The sequence below is a fragment of the Hyla sarda genome, chromosome 5 (assembly GCF_029499605.1).
Source record: "Hyla sarda isolate aHylSar1 chromosome 5, aHylSar1.hap1, whole genome shotgun sequence".
Lineage (NCBI taxonomy): Eukaryota > Metazoa > Chordata > Amphibia > Anura > Hylidae > Hyla > Hyla sarda.
In genome coordinates, this window is record NC_079193.1 from 212,604,340 (window position 1) to 212,620,758 (window position 16,419).

Sequence of the window (16,419 nt, forward strand, 5' to 3'; positions counted from 1 at the left end):
GCATATAACTTGGGCATTCGCCCTAAAAAGGGTGACCCTGTGCCTCGGGAACCTTGCCCCTACTCTATTACTGACCTAAGAGATAATACCAGCTAAGAGATAAAGTGCCGAGTCCATGTAAACAAAATCACATAAAGGCATAGCAGTACAGAATCATCAAAGTGCAGGAATAAACAAGACCTCTGCTCCTTTCTAGAAAGAAAAATATTATTGTAAAATAGGAATGTCCCTTTCTTTTTATGTTTATGGGAAATGGACGTTGTCAACAATATTTTACTAGATTCATCACTATAAAATACATGTACATGAATATATAGAACTAGCAATGTTGTAGTCATTAAAACAAACATATGCCTGTATATACAGTATAAAAGCATAGATTCCTAAAAAAACTACTTTATAGATGTTGCAGAAGAAAAGTGTTATTGCTCGGAACTCAAGATTTTTCTATTTGCAGACACAATAGAATATTAATATGCTCGCTAGACAATTGTTAACAGTAATTCACTGTATGATATATATATCTATATATATCTATATCTATAAATATATATATATATATATATATATATATATATATATATCTCTGAGCATGATATTCTATCAATGAATGTGCATGTGTGACTCACGGAAACTGAAAATATTATGGATTTTTTTTACTTTTGCAGAATGTGAGTTTTCCTCTAAAATGTGAGATTATGATTTTATTATTTAAATTTCCCTGCTCCATCTGTCTGTGCACAAACCAACATATGGATGATTATAGTACACTGACCCATCTTGCAGATTTTCAATTTTTTTTTAAATACACATATAGCTACACAATTGTTATTATACAGTATTCCACATTTAGCAAAATATCTCAACACACAAAGGATTTATATAACAGGCTGCTTTCACCCCATAGCAGTGCCATGAAGCATGCAATCCCACAGATGTCACCTAGTAATATCCACATAATCAGAGGTGTACCTTGTAACTTCCTAGCCCCAATGCAAAATCTGTAACAGGGTCCCGTGTCTACTGTGTGCCATTTTTTTAATGATGTGTTTATTTTTATGCAATGTGTAAATGGGCTTTAGAGGACCACCATCTATCTCATTTGTATTGCAGATTGCCATGAATTTACACAGTAGAATCAACATCATAAATGTAGCCCAAATATAAATGTAGTCCCAAGTTCTCAGTGATACATTTTATTGGGCAAAGTTAGGATGATTTCTATATAATGCATAAGAAAAAGGGTGGTGGGGGGTGTATGGTGTGTGGGAGAATCAGCTGCAGGTCTGAATTTATTTTAGAACATATGAACAACACAGGTTCTGTGTATGTACCTAAGGCACCCCAAGTTGACAGGAAGGAGGCAGAGTTGTTGTACTCGGGGAAGCTTAAGACTTTATGAGGCTTTAGGCGATCTTGTAGGTAAGTGAGCTGGGAAAATGGTAGGATTGCGTGGTAGTGGGTAGGAACTCCCCCAAATAGGTAGGTATATAGGTAGAGAATCCCCCAGTAGGTAAGTACACAGGAAGGGAATCCCCAATACCCCCCCCCCCCTTCTGACCCACTATGCTCCCATGCTGCCGTCACATGCCAACAGCTGCTCCTTTTGGGTGCACACCCAGCTCTTTAGGCCGAACTCCAAAGCCCAGTTAGTATTCACACCGCATGCTCCTTCACAATCGCCCTCTCAGGGGACCCGCTGCCTCCACTCTTACCAGAGTGACAGATAAGTCCACCTGTATTGCCATGCTGTGTCACAAACAGGGGTAGGAGGTGAGAACAAACCTTTAGGATGGCAACAAAATAAGAAGAGGAACAGAGATCCCGACACCTGTGCTCATATACAACAGGAGGCATCCGCTGCTCCTGTAGAATAATGATTTTACTTTTTTAAAGGGGGGGGGGTACAGCAACATGGTCCCCGCAAGGCCATAGGCAGCCGCCTAACTTGCTTAAGGGTACAGCCGCCTATGGTTGTACTAGTATATACAGGTATAAAAAAACAAACACAGGAAGAATCTGTGGAGCTGCAGCTTAGCATTGCTACAGACAGATGACGCTTTTTTAACTGGTCACAAGTTTTCTTTTAAAGGGGTACTCCGCCCCTAGACATCTTATATGATGTCTAAGATGTCAGATCGCCACGGTCCTGCTGCTGGGGACCCCTGGGATCGCCGCTGCGGCACCCCGCTGTCATTACAGCACAGAGCGAGTTCGCTCTGCACGTAATGACGGGCAATACAGGGGCCGGAGCATCGTTACCTCATGGCTCCGCCCCCCGCGACATCACGACCCGCCCCCTCAATACAAGTCTATGGGAGGGGGGTGGCGGTTGCCACGCCCCCTGCCATAGACTTGCATTAAGGGGACGGGCCGCGACATTACGAGGGGCGGAGCCATGACGTCACGCTGCTCCGTCCCCTGTATCGCCTGTCATTACGCACAGAGCGAACTCGCTCTGTGCAGCAATGATAGCGCAGTGCCACTGCGGCGATCCCCGGGGTCCCCAGCAGCGGGACCACGGTGATCTGACATCTTATCCCCTATCCTTTGGATAGGGGATAAGATGTCTAGGGGCGGAGTACCCCTTTAATACACAAAACTTTTGGGTGAAACTTATTTATAGCAGTCTCAATAGGTTTTGCTTATCAAGTACTTCATTGTGTCATCAAGTATAGTTTACAGGGAAAAAAAAAAAACACTTACACGAAGAATTGAGTAATTCGTTTATTTAGGAATTTTGAGGGACAATGCTGGAGATGCTTAAGGAAAAAAGCAAATCCCTTTAGGAAAGGCCCTATTTTTACTGCTTCCGCACAGCTGGGGAATGTGTAACTGCGATCTCTGCCAGTTTCTTTACTCAACAAAACCCAACTCTGTTACTGCCACATCCTCCAGTCTATTCAGCTTATTTATGAAGCCCCTGTATATAAACTAAAAGAAAGCCTTCAAGAAAGGAATGAGACTTCTTAATGTTTAAAAAAAAAAAAAAAAAAAAATTTTTTATAGTCTTAAAGAGAAACCCTGATCCAAACTTCCCATGTAATATACTTAAAAAACGTAATGTATCATGCTCACGTTTCTTTTTCCTCTTGCTCCAATCACTAAATATCATATCTATTATACTTGGGTCATTGCCAGTACATAGAAATAGTCTAAATCAGGTGACAAACTTTTTCTACTTGAGTCTATGAGGATCTACAGAATGTACCAGTCATACAGTCAATACGCTTTACTGTACAATGAAACTATATGGACAATTCAACACAAGCTCTTCACAATGGGAGGGTTATTATCTCCTATCACAGTTACTGCTGATGAATATAAAGCTCCTGTCAGTTTTAATGGAGGTGACAGTTCAGCCTTTCTTATTGTATACTTATGATCCTATAACTTATCTGGCAGGCAGAGAGAGAGGGTACAGGCTCTAGCTGATCATGTGATGCTGTTTTAAGGCATCATGGAATTGACAGCATAGCACAGAGCTGGGATACCCAATCAGCAGAGTCCAGACTGGAGACACAAGATGCCCATAGTGTACAGCACTATATTAAAGCATTTCATGTGAACAGGCTCATAGGCCAAGTGCTGTCCTTCCAGCCAGGCCACATTCCAACCTAGGTGTTGATGTGCAACTTGAGACTGCACCGGACTATTACTAAAAATATGTCAGTGTCTCTAAGCACAGAGGAAAAGAAAATTGGGTGAAATCTAAAATTCAAAATGGTGTCTGATCAGAAAGAGACAAAGAGACTACAGGAAGGTCTTTTTTTTTTAATGGTTTGTCTAATTTTGACATCTTTCCATTTTTTCCAGTATACCCCATTCATATTTGTATATACTGTACATTATTGACACCCCTTGACTGGCTACCTTGACATCAGAGCATTGGTGAGGAGGAGGGTTGTATTTTATTTTATGAAACAGTTGTCCACATTGTAAACCACTTTAATGCATTACCAGACTATTTAGCATCTAACTTGTGTACATGAAGATTAAAAAACAAACAAACAACAATATTCTCTACAGCTCTGATAATATCCTCCATTTTGTTATAAAACTAATGTACAGTGTCTTGCATTGAGGATTACACATTTAATGGGGCCAATACTACTGGATTCTGCAACAACAAAATATGACTATATTGTCCACTAAATTCGCTGTTTTCAGTGCTTGCTGGGGGAATAAAGACCAAGGTATGACATCAAATATGAATCAATCTACCAATGGCTTCTCCTCCAGATAGGTCATCAATATTAGACTGACAGGGGTCTGACTGGCAACCCCACTGATCATCTGTTTCATGGGGCTGTGGCGCTTGCATGTTTACAGGTGAAACAGGTACAATGACCCCCCGACCTACGATGGCTCCGACATATGATAATTTCAACATACGATGGCCTCTCAGAGACCATCGCATGTTGAAGGCAGCAACAACATACAATGCTTTTGTATGTCGGGGCCATCGCATAAACGGCTATCCGGCAGCGCAGACTGCTTCAGCTGCCGCCGGATAGCCATTTAAGGTGCCCCGCGTGCTCAGGTGAGTGTCACTCACCTGTCCCCACCCCATCGAAGCGATGTGATGACGGCGATGGAGAGCGATGATCCAGGGCAGCAGTGACAGTCCAGAGCACCCCGGGGACGTGATGACAGTGATGACCAGGGCAGCGGTGATGGTCCGGAGCGGCGGGGACACGTGAGTATAACTTTCTATATGACTATTGCATGGATCCCTCAACATACGATGGATTCAAGTAACAACGGTTCATTTGGAACGAATTACCATCGTATGTTGAGGGATCACTGTACATTGCAGTTAACAGGTCGATGCTGCATTTCCTTGCACTGCTGCTACCCTTCAAACAGATGATCTGCAAAGGTACTGGCAGTCAGATACCTAGATCTAATCTTTATTACTTATCCAGAGAATAGGTCATCAATTTTTAAAACCTAGAAAACAACTTTAAACTTATTCTGGAATATATAAGAATTTTACTTAATTTTTTTAAAGCCTCTGAACTGTAACTGAATAGTCCTATTTAAATCACATTAAAGGGGTTCTCCGGTGCTTAAACATCTTATCCCCTATCCAAAGGATAGGGGATAAGATGCCTGATCGCGGGAGTCCCGCCGCTGGGGACCCCCGGGATCATGCACGCGGCACCCCGTTTGTAATCAGTCCCCGGAGCGTGTTTGCTCCTGGTCTGATTACGGGCGACTACAGGGCAGGCGGCGTGTGACGTCACGCCTGCGCCGGCTTGTGACGTCACGCTCCGGTCCGCAATGCAAGCCTACGGGAGGGGGCGTGATAGCTATCACGCCCCCTCCCGTAGGCTTGCATTGAGGGGCGGAGGGTGACGTCACAAGCCGGCGCAGACGTGACGTCACACGCCCTCTGCCCTGTAGTTGCCCGTAATCAGACCCGGAGCAAACACGCTTCGGGGACTGATTACAAACGGGGTGCCGCGTGCAAACTGACATAGGGAGAAAAAAAAATATATTCATTTTTGATTAAATGACAACCCATTTATCAAACATACAAGATGATTTCATGCTCTTGGTTTTTTGCCTTACATTTGGGAAATCATAGGAAATGATCGGAATTCTCTTCCTGTAGCTCATTGTGATCTACAACCATTTCTTAGAAAGTACCACAGGATTACTCTGTGTAAGGCCGCGTTCACATATGTCCGGCATCCTTCATAGGTGAACTTAGCCTAAATCTCAATGCAACTGATGCCGCAGCTGGTGACAACGTGCATCAGTTGTATGGCATATGGCGTCCATTGTTTCTGGCTCTGGACAGGGTAACGCAGCACGCTGTCTAGCGTGTCCAACCATCCGGCATCAAAACTGGGATGCTTGTCCTGCATCGATGATGTTACATACACCAATTGGACCACTGTGGCCAATCTCCTCCTGTCCTCCGGTGCTTCCATGTAGGAATCCCGAGAATCAAGTGTGTGGTGAGTGCAGGAGATCGTTGTCTCTATGTTTGGTTATGATTTGATTATGACTGTCTATGTCTCCTAGCATCGCCCCCAGGCTCGACTCTTGATACTGCCAGCACTTACCCTCTCCGCTAATCGTTGTGATTTACTCTATGCAGAGAAGGCCCTGTGGTGCCGCTTGCAACTCTCCATACACACGTGGTTACATAAATATGGTTAGGCACAAATTTGTACATTCCAAACAGCTGGCATATTTTTATGGTGTTATAACCATACATTTTTATACTGACCTTTCACAATCAGACACAACTGATTATATTTAAGATACCTATAATTGTAGGTGAATTATCAAGAAAAGAAATAGAAATTGCACCTGTCATTTTCCCCCCAGAACTGTTCAGTCATTTTCAGCTCCAGATTTCTATTCAATGAGTCCACAGAGGATACTCAAAACTTATAATAAGCACATGTGACACATTTTCAGACGTTCAGATATTAATATTTCCAGATTTTATGCTGTGCCCTTATTCTGTATCAGATGGAACGTGGCATATTTCTGGCACTAAAAACATTTACATATAACGTCACTATAATCAGACGGCTGTTAAATTTGTTTATATTTTTCCTGTTTGGTTCTGCAAAGGACAAGATTTCCTTCCTCTGATGAATCTGTTTGTACGGAGGAAGAAGTTCGGCTCATTTCCTATAGGGAAGATAAGTGGAGGTCCAACTTTCTTTGAAAAAACAGATGTCCTGTTCCATCATCATGTTCATAAATTTTCCTCTTCCCTTTTAAAGTACAAAGGACAATTACAAATCCAAATAAAGTGTGTAAATATATAATTATATTGCACGATTCTAGCGGTTTAATGATAATGAATCATTTTATTAAAATGTCGATTGCATTAAGCACAACAATTTTATAGTTAAATGGGTTTTCTAGGCAAGGAATATTGATGGCCTATCCATTGGCACAGCATCGGTGCTAGAAATAAACAGTTTACGGGGACGGAAGCCTCAGCTCCATACATTGTTTTTAGTGATGATAACAGAGCGAACTTTTGATAAATTTGATTTGGCCGATACGCCCAATTTTTTAAAAAAATTTGGTTCAATCTGAATTTATTTGCGGCGAATCTATATTAAAAACGGCTATTTCTGGACTTCAGAGATCCTCAATAGGGGTGTAGAACTCTTTGCTTTGTTCTAACACGCAAATGGAGTGTGCTGGGGTAGTGAAATAATACTGTTATTCAGAATAACATGCAGATAACCGGCATCGCTTTTAGAATCACTGCCGCAGAGCGGCACAATGACAAAGCCTGGAGGTGGCATCAGTATGAGGAGACCATATAGTGGCTGAATGACACAGCGTGGAGGTGGCAGCATGAGGAGATCACATAGTGGCTAAATGACACAGCGTGGAGGGGTTGGCAGCATGAGGAGGCCATATAGTGGCTGAATGACACAGCGCCGAGGTGTTGGCAGCATGAGGAGACCATATAGTGGCTGAATGACAAAGCTTTGATGTGGCTGAAGCATGAGGAGACCATATAGTGGCTGAATGACACAGCATGGAGGTGTTGGCAGCACGAGGAGACCATATAGTGGCTGAATTACACAGCGTGGAGGTGATGGCAGCATGAGAAGACCATATAGTTGCTGAATGACACAGCCTAGAGCTGGCAGCAGCATGAGTAGACACTAGGTCTTCACAATTCCTAAGATTAAAAGATGAAATTTGACATTTTAAATTGAAGATTTATGGTAGCTAGTGCTACCATAAAATTTTTTAGGCCCAGGCCCAGCAGCATCAGTAAACCATATATAGGCTGAATGACACAGCCTGGAGGTGGCTGAAGCATGAGGAGACCATAAAATGTCTGAATGGCACAGCCTTGAGTTGGCAAAAACATGAGGAGACCATTGAAATCTAAGATTTTTAAATAGAAATTAAAGATTTTGAAATTGAGGATTTTGAAATTGAAATTTTAACTCCCAAGTTTTAGTGTCCCGGGCCCCGGCATGTGGGTACAAAGGTACAATGACAGAGTCTGGAGAAGGCATCAGTATGAGGAGACATATAGTGACTGAATGACTGCCTGGAGTTTGTGGCAGCATGAGGAGACCATATAGTGGCAGAATGACACAGCCAGGAGGTGGCTGAATAATGAGACCATAAAGTGGCTGAATTGTACAGCCTGGAGGTGGCTGAAGCATGAGGAGACCATTGAAATTTAAGATTTTAAAATTTAAATTTAAGATTTAGAAATTGAAATTGAAGATTTTTAAATTGAAATTTTAACTCCCAAGTTTTAGTGTCCCGGGCCCCGGTGTGTGGGCACAAAGGACAAAATTTAACAAGGAGTCACATGTCACATGAGAGAGCCTTGAGCACAATGAGAGAGCCTTGAGGTGGCAGCAGCAGCATGAGGACCATGCCAACTGAGGGTTGAGTCTGAGGAACCCACCGACTGTTGACTGGGTGTGTCAGATGTCACCTGGGATGAAGTGGATGACCGAGTGAACCGATCAATCACGGCTGCTGGGTTGCTGGTCGAGACACGACTGCTAGCTGACACCGGGAGCTCAGACCTCTCGCTGCCACTCTGGTTGCCACATTCCCCTACTCTGCTGCGACCTCTGCCTGCGCCCGATGAATTTAGGCCTCTGCCACTCCACTGTACATGTCCTGGCACTAATCAGCCTGACATACTTATTGCGTATATGAGGGGCCTACAATACGCTACACTAGGCTTAAAATAGTATTTTTCTAGAACAGCAGCAGATGATTACTTTTGGCTGTCCTTTCACAATATATAGACCCTTGACAGATTAACAGGTACAAAATAGTACATAACTTAGGTATGTGGTATGAACTTATGAGGGCAGAAAAATGTGCTACAGTATGCTTAAAAATACTTATTTTTACCTGTGTCCGCTGCAACTTTTTACATATTTTAAAATTTTTTAAACAAGAGTTTTCCTCAGGGCACTTGCTTTAAGTACCTATAACTATTTTAAATCTTTCTTTGTTAGGAGTCACAATATATGATTGTGTTGTTTTGTAACTGTTATTAATATTTGAAAGATTTTGTGATTTAAATAATTGTGTTTGCTGTCTTGTATTAGAAAACTGAATTGACACTTTTCAGCTCTTAAGTGAAAAATGAAGTCAGCTCCCTTATCATCTGTTGGGCAGCGATTAAAAAGTGAAATAGTACATTTTAGAAAAACATGCCCTTTGAAAAAGTTTGGTGTTCCCCAACAAAGGGGGAAAAAATACGTATTTTTGCATAACACCAGCAGTACACAACAGTGCTGCAGCACACAGTCGCTGTGTAATAAACCCAAAATTGCACTCTCTCCCAGACTATTAGGAATGGACTGCCGGGTATTTATTATACCATGTACAGACTAGTATAACCAGCAGAAAATGCACTACAGTAGGTTTAATAAACGTATTGGAGTAAAACACCAGCCGGTGATTACTTTTGCCTGGACTTTCACAGTATCTAGGCCCTTGACAGATTAACAGGTACAAAATAGTACATTACTTAGATGTACCTATGTGGTATGCACTTATCAGGGCAGAAAAATGCGCTACAGTACGCTTAATAAATGTATTGGAGTAAAACACCAGCCGGTGATTACTTTTGACTGTCCTTTCACAGTATGAAGGCCCTTGACAGATTAACAGGTACAAAATAGTGCACTACTTAGATGTAGGTATGGGGTTAGCACTTATGAGGACAAAAAAATGCGGTAGAGTATGCTTAAAAAAAATATTTTAGTAAAACACCAGCTGGTGATTACTTTTGCCTGGACTTTCACAGTATCTAGGCCCTTGACAGAATAACAGGTACAAAATAGTACACTACTTAGATGTACCTATGTGGTATGCACTTATCAGGGCAGAAAAATGCGGTACAGTACACTTAAAAAAAACTTATTTTTGCACAACACCAGCAGTACACAACAGAACTGCAGCACAAAAAAAAGCTGTTTACTAAACACAAAATTGCCCTCTGTCAAAGACTATTAGGAATGGACTGCTGGGTATTATACTGTCTACAGACTAGTATAATTATTGCTTGGTTCCAGACCATAGGTACCATTTTATATCCTGGATATTATATTGCACTGATATAGATAAAAGGTAAAACTCAACTTTTATCTTCATCAATTAAAACAATGATAAAGTGCACACTCAATAAACTACTACGGCCGCCATCCACTAAAGTTTACTTAGTGTGGTATAGTAGTATACTTGCTTAGATATCAGCAGGTATGTATATACTCTGTGTATTTGTTATTGCACTCACCCTAGGCAACAAGGAACCAATTGCACCAATTTTTAGCAGCAACCCATGAACAATTGCACAGTCCTTGGCAGCATAAGATACATTGCACAGTCCCATTCATAAGTCCTCCAAGACAATGCACTCAATTAAAGGTTACTGATATTGACCTTGTTCACATCTGCATAGTCCACTGTGCGTTTTTAAAGCAATCCAGAATACATAGCTGCCTTCATTCCTTGTATTCAGGTGCAGTTGTGCATCCTAGCAGCTATTTAGTGTTCTATTGCTGATAGAAGGTGCATCAGTTCAAGTCAACTTGTATAACAGTGTGAAAGTGCATAGTTGGTATACCGTCATTTGAATATTAAGGTGTAGTGCATATACAGAGTGATAACCTGTTTCCAGGAGCTTTCTTCACCGTTATTGTTCGTCACGGTGGTGATGTAAATATTTACAATTCAACGCGTTTTACTGTCCGTTCATCAGGAATCGCTGACAGTATATTGTAAACGTATTTATGTCGCCCTGGATCGGCTAGCATGCATGGCTTCTGATGGCGGTCGCCATCCAGGGCGACATAAATACGTTTACAATATACTGTCAGCGATTTCTGAAGAACGGACAGTGAAACGCATTGAATTGCAAATATTTACATCACCACCGTGACAAAGAATACCGGTGAAGCAAGCTCCTGGGAACAGGTTATCACTCTGTATATGCACTACACCTTAATATTCAAATGACGGTATACCAACTATGCACTTTCACACTGTTATACAAGTTGACTTGAACTGATGCACCTTTTATCAGTAATAGAACACTAAATAGCTGCTAGGATGCACAACTGCACCTGAATACAAGGAATAAAGGCAGCTATGTATTGTGGAATGCTTTAAAATGCACAGTGGACTATGCAGGTGTGAACAAGGTCAATATCAGTAACCTTTAATTGAGTGCATTGTCTTGGAGGACTTATGAATGGGACTGTGCAATGTATCTTATGCTGCTAAGGACTGTGCAATTGTTCATGGGTTGCTGGTAAAAATTTGTGCAATTGGTTCCTTGTTGCCTAGGGTGAGTGCAATAACAAATATACAGAGTATATACATACCTGCTGATATCTAAGCAAGTATACTACTATACCACACTAAGTAAACTTTAGTGGATGGCGGCCGTAGTAGTTTATTGAGTGTGCATTGTTTTAATTGATGAAAATAAAAGTTGAGTTTTACCTTTTATCTATATCAGTGCAATACAGACTAGTATAACCAGCAGATGATTTGTTGTGGAACAAAGGCACAGAATTGCGCTGAAAAATTATTCCTGCCTCTTCTGCTAAGGTTTATGAAGTTTAGGCAGCTTGTTGAAACGTATGAGGCAACACACAGCTATCTTCCCCTCTCTGTAATACAGTGCTGAAGAAAGTGACTGGGAGGTTAATGGCTGCAGTAAAAATCCTTTTCAGTGAAAAAAACATTGCTCTCTGTCCACCAGAACGCTGATGTGACTAGGAGGTGAAATGCTGCTGGAAAAACCTTTTCTGTGTAACACGTACACAGTGATGTCCGTCCTATCTCTATGCAGTGTAATGAATGATATGACGAGCTGCAAAATGGTTGCCGAATATATAGGGCTGTGACATCACAGGGGTGACTGGCTGCTGATAGGCTGCATCCTGCATGTGATTCAGGGTCATCCCGCCTACTTCCCTTCCCGCCTTGCCTTCCCATCGTTCCTTGCCCCATGTACTGGCATGTGGATCAGCCATTTTAGATACCCTGGAGCCTGGACCGCAGTAAATGGAGTTAAATGAAGCGATTAGTGCTATAGAATCGCGGCGATATTTGTTGCGAATTGAATATTTCATGAAATTCGTAATGAATTCTGGTTCGCCAGCTTCGATTTGCTCATCTCTAGTGGTGATGCTGGGTTACTACAGTGCAGAGCAAGGAAGAGCATAAAGAGTGAAGATTAGGAGACAATGCCATAATTTGGAACAGGAATAGGACAGGAATAACACTCTTATATTGTACTGGAACTATATCTAATCTTTCCATGTAATGAATCATGAGGGGTAGACACAAATACATGGGAAAATATGTCAGTTTTTACAAAGAATTTAAAGTATACTCAGCCTTACATTTGTTTCTTACTTCTAACATAAGTGTCTAGAATACATCCTTCATGCCGTGTAATATAATATAGAAGCTCCACAAACAAACAGTATAACGTAGCAGTCAAGGCCAAATCTACAACGACATCGAAAGCCCTTCCTACCGGAACCATATCCTGTACCAGAGTTTGATTTTCTGCACTTGCAATTTGAATGTTAAGTCTAAAACATTTTAATAGTGCTTAAAAACTAAGGCAAATAAGCAGAAAGTGATCACATGACATTTTCTGTTGACCAAATAAAAACCTGTAAGATCTCAAGCCCATAAAGTAAATAGTCCCTAAGTAGACATAGGCGTGGAAAGACAAGAATCAGATTTAAACTGTATGTTTGTCCCAACTTTGCCAACAGTGGATTAAAGAGTGAATATTAGGAGTGAGGATGGGGTTTAATATTGGTCAAAACATTTTAAAATTGAAACATAGTATTAATGATCATCAAATAAGTTCTGTAAGTTAGCTGTACAAGTGGTTCCCAGATGTATGTAGTACAGGTAAAACAAAATCCCTGGGAACTGACAGATGCCCTCCTAACAAAAAGCTAAAACGGTGAATTGGTATATTCTTGCCATCCAATGCTTTACAAAACATGTTCCAGTTTGGAGGTTATAGTTATATTGTATAATGTAATTTTTATGCTGCAGATATATATGATTGCTGCCATACCTGTGCGGTTGAGCACCGTTGGGGCAGAGAAGTATGCTCCTGGATGCCACGCTGTTATGGGTAATTAGTTAGCAGTTGACAGTATGGGAAGGTGAGTGGTGTACATGCAACTTTGTGACCATCCAATGGGCCCCATGCTTTCTTAACATGGGCAAGTTCCTGCTAAGCAGAAGTGCAGAGTGTGAAGCTCAAGGTATTAAAGAGACATTAACACTGTTGGTCTATGTGACAGTGGTGGAGATGAGATGAGAGCTGAGAGTATTAACTTGGCCGACATTGACAGAGAGGGAGCTGTTGCTGCAATCAAAAGCCCTAACCTGATAGACTCCTTATTGGGCTATGAAAAGGAGCGACCTGTGTGGTTTCCATTTGAAGGGAATCAGTGGCAGGTGAGTACATGTTTCTTACATTTTTCTAGGATACACTATTCTAAGAAAAAGCCCCAGAACTCCCAGAGAAATATGGTGCAAAAAATGTGAAGATATTTCCTCATATTTTCGCAATGAGTTTTCAGACCCACAAAAGGTTTTGTTCTTTTGAGTATGATGTTTTTAAAAGGAAGAAAATCAATAACATTATTTACATCAATTAAGAAATAAATACTTCATCATAAAAAATCATACAAATTTGCAACAAAAAAAGTAAATCCACAATTATTGTGTAGTCATATTGCAAATACATAATAAACTGCCAATCAATTATATCAGTAAATATATCAGGAGGAGCTATATATACCCACTATTTAAAGCCCTCTGAATATAGACCCGTAAGGAACATGCGGGAAACAGCCTTCACTTTAGTGATCAGGCTTTCATTTTATCCAATTGTTGTATAGTAAAATTGTCTTGTGACTACACCTCGTTGCACTAGCTTCCTGCTTCATGTTGTTGATGTCAAAAGGAAAGTAACAAGAAGGAATGAAGGATCACAAGGAAAAATACTATGTGTAGTAGGTAAATTCATCACAATACAGTCTTGATAAATGGAATACTCCAGACAAAGTTCTGTTGGTGAACTCGGATTGCGGCAGCCAAGTGTATGATAAAAACTTTATGTGAATGTTTCTCTTAAATAGATCAATAGAACAAAAGGTCACATTAAATGTGGCCTTATATTAGCCCCATGGACTTAAAGGGGTACTCCGGCCCTGAGACATCTTATCCCCTATCCAAAGGATAGGGGATAAGATGTCTCACCGTGGGGGTCCCGCCGCTGGGGACCCCCGCAATCTTGTATTCGCCACCCACCTGTTTGAGCTGCAAACCACAGTGCCAACTCACAAACAGCCGGGTGGTGACCACGGTGCCGGAGTATTGTGATGTCATGACTCCGCCCCCAGGTGACGTCACCCCCCCCAACCCTGCTATGCAAGTCTATGGGAGGGGGCGTGATGGCCACCACGCCTCCTCCCATAGACTTGCATAGCGGGGGAGGGGGGTGACGTCACATGGGGCGAAGTTGTGATGTCACGATATTCCGGCCCCCGTGGTCGCCACACAGCTGTTTGTGAGCTGGCACCGCAGTGTGCAGCTCAAACAGGTGGGTGGCGAATACATGATTGCGGGGGTACCCCTTTAAGAAACCTCAATTAGAAGGTGACAGATTTTACAGGTTTGCACTGTGATCTGTTTGGGGTTCACTGTACAGAGAGTGAGGAGATGATCTGCACCTATTCATTTTGTTCATACTTGCTAACTTTTTAAGAAGAAACTTCAGGAATATTCCAAAAAGTACCATATAGTATACTGTTTACTTCCCATTTATACATAGCATGCCAAAAACCTACAGTATTTAAATTCTAAATGACCTTTCCTTATACTACAAAATTAATTTAGACACAGACCTTCTAAACTTACACAAACCAGATCTCCTAAAAAATATAGACCCCCAAATTAAAACCTCTAACTAAATACAGACCCCAGACTAAACCCCCTAAATAAATACAGACCCCCAGGCCCACCCTCCCCCTTAATCCAGACCTCAGACCTCTGGTGCCTTCAAGAAAATATACTCATCTCCCCCTGTTCCTGCTATGCTCTACAGTCTCAGACACAGAAGGCGCAGTTGTGAGAACAGTATCTGTGGTGGTGCCTAGAAGTGAAAAGGAGAAAATGAATAGGAAACGTTTTCTTAGGGGAACAAAATTAACTTCATTAATACAACACGGGCCAATGTAGCAAAGCCTGATTCTATATGATAGCAATGAAATGTTGAGGGCAATACATGCAATTTGCTTTTAGCTTTCTGAAAAGTCTCTGGAGATGCATATTGTTAAGGATTACTTAGAATTTAGACTGTAAATTAACTTTGCTTGAAGGCTGATCGCTTGGATAGCAATGAGGCAAATCCTTCGAGAAATTAAGCCACAGAAATGTTTTATTTTCCTGTCCGTGAATAATTAAAAGCTCATAACAAAATGCTGGGAAAAGTTCCATATCATAAACATTAGTAAAACGTCTAGCTCAAGACTATAGTAACCATTATGTGCTTGAGATAATTGTTGCTGTTCTATTGTATGGTCTAAAAACATGCATTACTCTAGTCTAGCAGGTTGTTACTATAGGACGTATTATATCCTTCATTATGACAGAACTTAAAGAGGTTGTCCCTTCACAACCCTATTGACTTGCATTATACTGTGCTGGTAAAGACTGTAGCAGGACCTCTGCCTTAAAGAGTAGCTCCCACCATCCTATATATTTTTTTTTTCTGTCCCTGCCTATTGCACATCTATCCCTAACCCACTCCCTGCTTTTAATATTTTTTTTTTTACTATATTAAAAATAACTTTTTGTTGGCCTGGAAGTGTGCTCACTACCAGGCAGACTTCCCCAGCAGGCACCACGTCACTGATGCCTGCTGGGGCCGACTTCCGCCCCAGCGGAAGGGCATGCTGGGAATTGTAGTAGTGAAACAGCTGGAGGCCCCCTGTGTAGATGAACTATAAGTTAGTGCCATGCAGCGCTACCCCGTTCCCTCCATCAGCGGGCGTGCAGGGGCAGCGACGACATGTGCGGGAGGAGTGGCCTCCCAGCCAGTGGCCGGGAAGCCAATGTGCTCGCTCCCGCCTGTCTGATTGACAGGCAGGGAGCGAGTGCAGTGTAAATGAATTAGGACCGATTGCCCGGCCGGAGGGAGACCCCTAGTGGCTGGTTTTCAAACGTAAAATTCACCCTGAAAATTAAAAAATAAATAATGAAAGTATATTACAGATATGTTGTAGTAGATAAGTACTACAACATATCAAAAAATAAAGTTGGTGATAATGCCCATTTAAAGGAGTATTCCAACTTAAAACACTTTTTCCAATTTACAGAATAGGA